The 9,191-nt window shown below is 35.0% G+C and overlaps 1 protein-coding gene across 2 annotated transcripts in view; it reads right to left on the reverse strand.

Moving 5' to 3' along the window:
• The window catches only part of LOC131031105 (uncharacterized), an 85,165-nt gene extending 79,518 nt beyond the window's left edge, over positions 1-5,647 (reverse strand). The window contains exon 1 of one of the 2 annotated variants that reach the window (XM_057962138.2): positions 5,422-5,647. The gene's annotated coding sequence lies outside the window, so the exon portion shown is untranslated. The other variant, XM_057962140.2, reaches the window with a different exon arrangement.
• Between the last annotated feature and the right edge of the window lie 3,544 nt (positions 5,648-9,191).

A 9,191-nucleotide genomic window follows, 5' to 3' on the forward strand; every position in this document is an offset into this window, starting at 1 on the left:
AAATCATAAAAGGCATTCACAAAAAAGAAGTGCAGATAAGAATTCTCAATATCTAACCATGTGCCATCAAGGATTATGCTCCAGATGGGCTCAAGACAGAAACCTAATCATCTAATTTAGAAAGGTAAAGATTGTAACCTGATTGGATTATGGCTGGATTGACTCACTTCGGTGAGAAGTGGATCAAAACAATCGACTTAGGGATAGCTATATTCATAGAATAATTGTAATGATAAGGAAATTATCACAAAGCATACAAGGGAAAATTATTGATAGGGACCTCACTATCATGAACTGGTCACGACTATGTCTTAGATGGAGACTGTTTTTTGTTTGGACTAAGCCTGATGAATTGACTTCAAGAATATGGGAATGATGCAGGAACGTTCCCAGATCAATTAATCAGCATCAATAAGTATATTTATTTACCATTTTTTAAATTTCCTAGGTTTGTTGCTAAATAATGGCCCATGGCTTTCATGGAAGGGGGACTTCTCTAGGCCTTCCTCATGTGTTAAATATATATCATATTGTAAATTGACTCCTCGTGAATTGGACAGTCTACATGAACCATTCTAAAAAAAGTTAAAACTTGGACATGCAACTTGGACCAACTTGCAAGAGGATTTGTGACAGACCTATAATGTTGGGGGTTACTATGATGTCTTGTTAAGTGGGAGTTACATTGTAAGGCATCTATGATGCCTCGTTACATTGAAGTTACATTTTAAGGCATCAATGAACCTTATTAAGTGGGGAGTTACTTCTAAGGCATCTATGACACATCACAACATGGGGATTTACATTCTAAAAGCATATTTGACTTTCCAATGATGATCCAAATTCCATGAAGAGGGGTGCACATCATTTAGGGGAAATGCATAAGGAGAGTGGAAATTCATGATTTTGTAACTCCTCTTGGGAATCATGCCCCCATGTGACTAATTATGTTGCATGACGGATTCTTTATGGTGCAATGTAATTCTTGGTTGAAGGTTTACAAATAAGTGTGTTGGAGATTTGATTGTTATGTCTTTTGGAGGATGAAAAGTTGATCACAAGTTGTTTGTATTGCAGGAATAAAGTTGATCGTAATGTTCCATTGTTGTTTGTATTGTAGGGGAGATTGATTGGAGTCTCGAAGAAAGAGAAAGGAGAAAATGTGTTGCAACACTCTATGGTTGTATTGTTGGACTCTTGTGTGTTGTTTTCATTACAAGGATAAGAGGAAGAAAGTGCTCTATTGAGAAGACTATCAAATTTTTGAGAGATCAAATGAATGTACAAGTCTTTGTTTATAAATGACCAAGTTTTTTTTTCCAGATTTGTACTATAGCTCATCTCCTTGTGTTACTTACAACTACAAAGTCACCAATGATTTCACTCCCTATCCTTGATTGCATTAAAGAACCCTTCAATAGGCTTTTGTTTTAAATATGTAGGGTTATACTCTTAGGCATAAACAACCACACACCACATCACTCTATTATAGTCAAAGGATTTAATAAGTACATTCTTTCGAAGATATGTCATATCCATATGGTACCCTATTGTATCATACATTAGTGTGCAGTATAAAACATGTGTTGTGGAAACTCAACTAAAAGAACAAAATATCAAGCACTTGACAAATTCTTAGTTATGGTGAGTGATCTTTCATTTTGACATATTGACCTTTAAAATTGCTAGTGCACACATGTTCTCATTTCAACACTATAACGAGTTGACACATTATTTATAAGATATTAAACTACACTATTAAAGTCATAGGATGCCTCTAGAAATTATATAAATGCAATGTAGCCCCATTTTAGAGGATGATCGTGATCATACTTTGATTAGCATTGTAACTAAAGAAACTGCAACCTAAAGCAACGCCGCAAATAGGTAATTTGAATGCTTTAGAATGAAGGAATGATAGTTGTAGTGTCATCAATGACTTTGTAATGTTGCTAAACTGAAAATGACAAGCAAAAATAGATTGGCTATGCATAAGAGCATGGCATCATCATTGAAACAAAAAGACCCCATTAAAGGTATAAGAGGCTATAGTTCTAACAAAAGGAAATATTTTTCTCTCCTTTTAAGGTGCAAGAAGCATGATCAAGTTTATCAAAAGGAGTGAAGGGATCCTCTAATTGGTTTAAACTAAATTTTATGGGACTTCTCAAGGAAACTCAATAAGTGCTAGAAAAAGGATTGTCCTTTATAAGGAAGGCAGTAGGTTTTTTCACAATGATTCAGTATTTCTAAGACATGGAAAAAATGGTGACATGGAATTAGGATGGTGTTAGCCTCATCAATTGGCGTGTAACAACCTGTGGGTGAAGGGGACTCTCTTACTGTGGTCAATTCACTAAAAAGGGGTTCTTGTCCCAACAAGCAGCTTGGGAGATTCTTAGAGGAAGCCCACTCCCTCCACACAATTTAAGATAATATTCTCTCATTGCCATAGGCATTCAATTATGATGGAAGATCATAAAGCAAATTATGGGATAGATTAGGATCCAATTACAATCTTGTACAATGGGCTCCCATCTTCATGGGGAGATCTCAACAAATGTTTAAATTTTAAACACCTATAAACTTCTAATCTCCCCTTTTGGACCATTTGCTCTATTTCCAAAATATTTGACAAGTATTTCTTATGAATGTCATTATTACCGGTAGCAAATGTAGTATTAGCATGCTAGTTTGACTTGAGGTGTAATCTTCAACCTCAAGATTGTAAGTGTGGGAATCCTATCGTAAGGTAAGGATGAGGTGGCTTCTATTGTTTGTTTGTTGGGTATAGTATATGGTACCAATGTGGCATCTATTTGCATTTTGGACGTTTGTTTGTCAGGTGTAGTGTATGGTAGTAGTGTGGTATCTATTTGCATTTTGGATGTTTGGTTATAGGTGATCTATTGGTTGTTCAGTGCCTCGACATGTCACAAGCAAGCCTTCAAGGCTCCTCTTAGAAAGGGTTGACTTTTAGACAAATGGCTGAATTCCATTTTTACTTGCAACAATATGGCAACATTAAGGTTTGTCAAGGAAATATTGAGTGATTAAGGCTTAGGAGTCTTGGGGCCAATCTCATTTGAAAGCCTCTATTGAAGGGGAATTCACATCAAAGTTGGTTGTGTCAATTCCAAATGTAGAGACATAAATGGATTCTCCATGTTCATTTGCTTGCCTAGTTTAACAATATGAAAGTCATCTATTAAAGTGGTGGAAGATGCTAAGGTGGCTATAGGGTCCTCTTTGAAGGAAGTAATTTCAAGAAAAAGAGTTTCCTCTTTGATTAGGAATTTTGTGCAGATGTAGGGAAAGTCTTGGACGACCCCATGGTAGCCCATAATGAGAGCCACCAAGAGGTATCAAACGAGTATTCAGTTCCAACCTTTTATACAAATAAAATCCATGGGGCATAGAGGAGAGGGGAGATCATTCATGGCATTTGGTTTCCTTCATTGGATGCTATAGTACAAGACTCTCAAATAGATGCAATTGAACAAGCAAGTGCGATGTAGGTTGAGTAAGCGACAAAATTATGAAAAATGGAATGTGCCATGAAGGTTCTTGTGGTTTCAAATGCCTAAAATTTCAGTTTCAAGCCAGCCCTAAAAATCCTTACTTAGTTGTGCTGGCTTAGAGAGTTGTGGCTTCTAGAAATGAAGAAGCTACCATCAAAAAGGATTCATGGGTTTACTCCAAGGAGAGGATTAAGCCACTCTTGTACCAAGGCCTCCCTTCTTTTGGTTTTTGGGAAGGAAATGATAGAAAGAGAGCACTATTTCTCCAAAAACAGTTTAATTGATCACTTAAATTGTCTCTAGTCTAGCATTTCTGCACTACACAACTAGCTATTTAAAATATGGTGGCCATACATGAAAAGTGATATGGAAATTTACCCCTGTCGGCAAGACTTTTCTTATTGTGATTTTTGAATCGACCAAGGATCAAAATGCTATTCTCTTTGATTCAATAGGGATATGGAGGCAACATTCATTCTTGCTAAAGCTTTGGTACCAACTACCAAACTTCAATCCCTCAGCTAAATATTTTAATGTTATGCTAGTATGGGTTCAACTTCCAAACCTTCCTCTTCAGTTCTTAATTAATTGGTGATTCTAAATAGTTGCAGAGTCTTTGGGGAGATTCTTGATGACTAATAAAGCCACTTCTGCCTTTACCCACACTACTTATGCCCATATTCTTGTGAACCTAAACAATTGATCTCCCAGCAAATATAGTACGAAACGTGGCAGACCACTCATGGAAGCAGCTCTTGGACTATGAGGGTTTTCCATTCCATTGTCGTAGTCTCGTAGATGCTATGTAACTGGATATGTTGCTGCTGATTGCCCGAGCCTCCAATCCAAATCTAAAAGCCATGCTTCTTGGTGGAAAGCAGCTCTTCCCCAACATTTTACAATTCTAGGTTAGCAGGAATCTAATGATGTTTTTAAGTTTCTTTCATCTTCTAGAAAGGCAAAAGAGCTTCCAATGGAGGAACCCCTCTCTCCTTCTAGACGTGCGGTCAAGTCTCTTGAAAATTCCACCTCTGTTTGCAGATACGATTACTGCAAAGGCTACTGAAGCAGATGAAAGATCTCATCTTCCCCCTTGGACTCCGAATGTGGGGGGGTGGACAGCCTAACCCCTGCCACCCCTGCTGTAACTCGCAACCCTTCAAAAACGAATTGCAGCTCCAGTGGGAAGTAGATGCCATTGGTTCAGATGGATTCTACTCTTCAGAAGTTGCGGATTGGTCTATTGTCTCCAGTAGCAAATCTGGAAAATCTATAGAAGTCACGACCTACATTTTTAGACATGGAGGCAAGAAATCAAAATGACAGCTACGAAGACTTTTCTTAAATGAGTGTTTCTTGATATTTAATCATTTGAATCTATTATTTGTTGTCGTCGTTTGTGGCAACAAAGATTTTTCGAAATATGATTAATTATCATATGTTCACATTCATTGATCAAAAACAAAACAAAAAGCAATCTAAGTAATCTAAACACAATATAAGCAGTCTGAAAGGACAAACTCGCTCTTGATGATTTTGTTTGTAAGGAGGTGATGGCATATTTGATTTAGAACCTGTGAAGCAACACAGACAATTAAATGAATGAGGATATTGAGATTATACAATTTGCAGAGCTGGGATGATAAGGTGCAATATCTGGGCCACTGGGATACCCTGGCTTCCGCTGAGTGTTGCAGCACACCTAATAACTACAGACTACCCTTTGAGGCCTAAGTCTCGCCACCAATCTTCCAACATGACTCAAATAAATGATGCTGCATATTCAATAACTGAAACAGGTTTGCAATTGACTGCAACAAATCATGCTTATTTCCAAACAATTGTTCTGAACTTCTACCAATACAGCTAATTTAAACAGAAAAATAGCTCTGGAACTTACATGAAGAATTGTTTTTGAGCAAGGAGATGGGATATGCCTTTGCACATGCAGTGCTTCAAGAAGCAACTAGAACAAGTGTGGTAAATTTGCTTCTGTCCACCACGGCTTTCGTCCACGCGGACAAACTCAACAGTAATGATGAATGGATGTGTGACCGCCATTCAGGGACCCACACTGATGCGGTGTCAAATACAGGGCTACCGTTCATTGGATCTCTTTCCAAAACCAGGTACCAAATCTTATTTCAGCGCCTCTTTTTATTATTTTTACTTTGTTTTTGTGTGGTGCAACTGGACTTCGTTTCTCGCCCACAAGTTCTTTGGAGAGCATTCTCAGCCGCTCGTTAATATACTAGTCATGTTTTGTCTTTAATCGATATCAAATATGTTTTAATCTAGATGTTACGACCGTTTTCATCCGCTCGTTATACTAGTTTGTGTTAGGAACATTCTAGGCCACTCGTTATACTATTGCATCGAACGTTTCAATTGGAATTTGTATTGGTTTCTACATTTAATTGTTTTTTTCTTTTAAAACTTTGTAAACAATCTGATTTTATATGAATATGATTTGATTTTGTTACTTTCAATCTTTGATTAAGATTGTCGGTCTATTTTAAACTAACTTTGAATTTATACGTGTCTAAATTGTCTAAATGTAATGTTTAATATTTTGAAATATTTTTGGGAGTATCAATTTGACATTTGACATTTGACATTTGAGAACACTTCACACTTCTTAGCAAGTCTCTCATTTTGGGAGAGCGTTGACTTTCATATACACTGATATCTTATGCATTGAAAGTATTTGTGGTGTGATTAAATCATATTTCAAGTTAATTTAATATTTTTTTAATTTTAATCGATTGTAGGAAAAATAATTAAATTTGCAAACACTGAAAATTAATTACTTTAGTGTTTGTGCGAAAAATAATTAAATTTATAGACACTAAAAATTAAACATTGCATTCTATATTAATAATTCTTCTAAATTAATTAAATATTTTTTAATTATTTAATTAAACTAAAATTGTTCTTCCATTTCAAATTTTCTCCATCATTACTTTAATTAAATAATTTTTAATTATTTAGTTATTCCACTAATTATTCTTGTTCTTCTAGTATTAATTCAATAATTTTAATTATTTAACTATTTTATTTATTTTTCACCTTGCGCGTTAATTAAATATAGTTATATAATTATTTAACTAGCTAACTTTATCTTCTATAATTAAATAAATTACATAATTTATTCAATTATTCACTTTTCTAAATAAAGTTCTTATAAAAATAAATTAAATTAATATTTTATTTATTTCATTTCCTCATGCATGTGATTAAATAATTTTATTTATTTAATCCTATTAATATCTCCACCTTCCTCACTTAACTACCACTCACTCTGATTTCTATGATCAATCAATTCACTTCACTAAAATCATGCATCCAGTTCACTCCATCACACAATCAATTATCTTTGTAATTAGCTCAATCAACATTCATTCTCATCTATTGATCTTTATATTTGTCTCATCATTTCTCAATCATTGATTGATATCAAAAAAATTTGTATAATCAACCTTCATTCATCATTCATTCTAACCACATTATTTAAGCTTTCGTGCAATCACATTGTGAATAGTGTTTTATACAAATCTAAGAGAAAAAATACTACCTTTAAAAGAAGGCGTCAAGGAACAATGGAGATAATCAAGACGTTTGCATAAAGGTTTAGCCAAAAATGGTTGGACACAACTATTGGGCACCCTATTCTATGGGTTTTTGCCTATTGAAAAGTCGGCACAACCTGTAGTAGTCTAATCTATACTCTTGTAACACTTTCATTGTCGAATCTAAACTTGCACACATAAAAAATAGGAAATAAGGGTTGTGTTGTTTGTATAAGGGATTGCCTAAGTTAAACACCATGTCGGTGTTCTCACCTCCACAACAGCTATGATTGATGTAAAAGAGAGCTTGCCTTAGGGAGGATAGAGGCTAAACAATAATGGAAATATTGAAATGAAATGATTATACCTTAGATATGAAACCCTCTCATAAAATTTCACATAAAGGTGGTGATTCAATTCTTTTTATGGAAGTCCTGCAAATGTTAATACAACAACATGATAATAAAACCTAAAAAACATGAAATCACACATGAATGTTAAATGTTGTATTTAGCTACTCAATATTGATAACTCAAATTTGTAATATTTGCTTGATAATAAAGACATGAATTATAACTTGGACTTTATGAATGATAAAAGATGTGTTTTATATAGGGTTTGCGAGGTATTTTTAAATGTAGGCCAACAATCAAAGATCAAAGATCGGATCATGAATGATGGGGGTCAACACTCAAACACATTTGAATTTGGGTCCCTTTTAGAGGGATGGGGGCACTGAGCACTCTAGTCCACTTAAAAAGGAACCAGTAAAAGGGGTGGCAATATGTCGAGATCCATAACATAGGACCTAGTCTCAAAATTAACATATGATGATAATTAAGTTGTGGATTTAACAATTAAATTATAGGGTAACATAAGGAACAAATGGGCTTAAAATGATCTAATAAAAAGAACACTAAAAAAGGGGTCGAAATACAATGCAAAGTTGTAAAAGGATATAATTTATGATGCTACATTTAGACCCCACTTTAGTGTGAGTATGTAGTTATGCTCATATCCATAGTAAAGTAGAGAAACCATCCAAAAGAAAAACATACAAGTGATAGGATGACACCAAGTTGAGACAAATCAACCCCCTAATTGACTCCTTCTAAGTGTAATAGATTGATGTAGAAAATTCATGAATTCGGCTTAGTGGACCAACATATCCCTTCAAAAGTAATTTAGAAATAGGCTCATTTAATTATCAACCAAAGATGTATCTTCTTGGATGATTTTAGTACTATGTGCAGTTGGGAAGACTCTAAGTTACTCTATCGACTATGTATAAGAACTCAATCTTAAAGCAACAAACAAAATTGAAACCATAAATTTGCTAAAAGTATATGTAATTATACAATAGTTGTTGTAGGTAATTGTTCAATGACACCATAATTTTTGCAGGTAACTATTCAATGACACAACAATTGTTGCAAGTATCTATCTCTATTGAAATTCAACTATGTTGCATCTTATTACAAACAAATTCTTCTAATAGTTTATTAATATTGAACACAATGTACCCCTGAGAGGGGGGTGAATTAGTTCTTTTTAAACCAAGCTTTGAGTACCAATTAACAACCTAAACACTAAGCAATCAAACCGGTAAGATATGAGAGGATATCAAAAGAGGAAAACACACAAATGCATAACTCACAACACCAGATGTATGTAGAAAACCCAATATGGGAAAAACCTCGATGAGAAATGTTGTTGGAAACTACTGCTCCAATCTAGCCTCACAATGAAACAATAGGTTACAATGATTTAGGCTACCAACCCAAGGAGCACTAACCCCTACTGATTTAGGGCACCAGCCCAAGGAGCACCAACCTCTACACCAAGCACCAACTTGGTGTAATACAATGAAATACAATTTTAATGCAATGATAGCACCTAGTCGCAAATGAGTTATGCAACACCTGATCAATTGACGTCTGCTGGTTATCACCTTCCTCTATTTCACCAGTCCTTCTTCTGTCAGTTATCAGATTTATCTCTCTGATCTCTTACCGGTTGCTCTCTGCCTCTCTTCTCTTTCTCAGAACCTCACCCTACACTATATCACACTTGGATGCCTTCTTAACCTTTCAATACCTGT

Source organism: Cryptomeria japonica, chromosome 7 (assembly GCF_030272615.1).
Source record: "Cryptomeria japonica chromosome 7, Sugi_1.0, whole genome shotgun sequence".
Taxonomy (NCBI): Eukaryota; Viridiplantae; Streptophyta; class Pinopsida; order Cupressales; family Cupressaceae; genus Cryptomeria; species Cryptomeria japonica.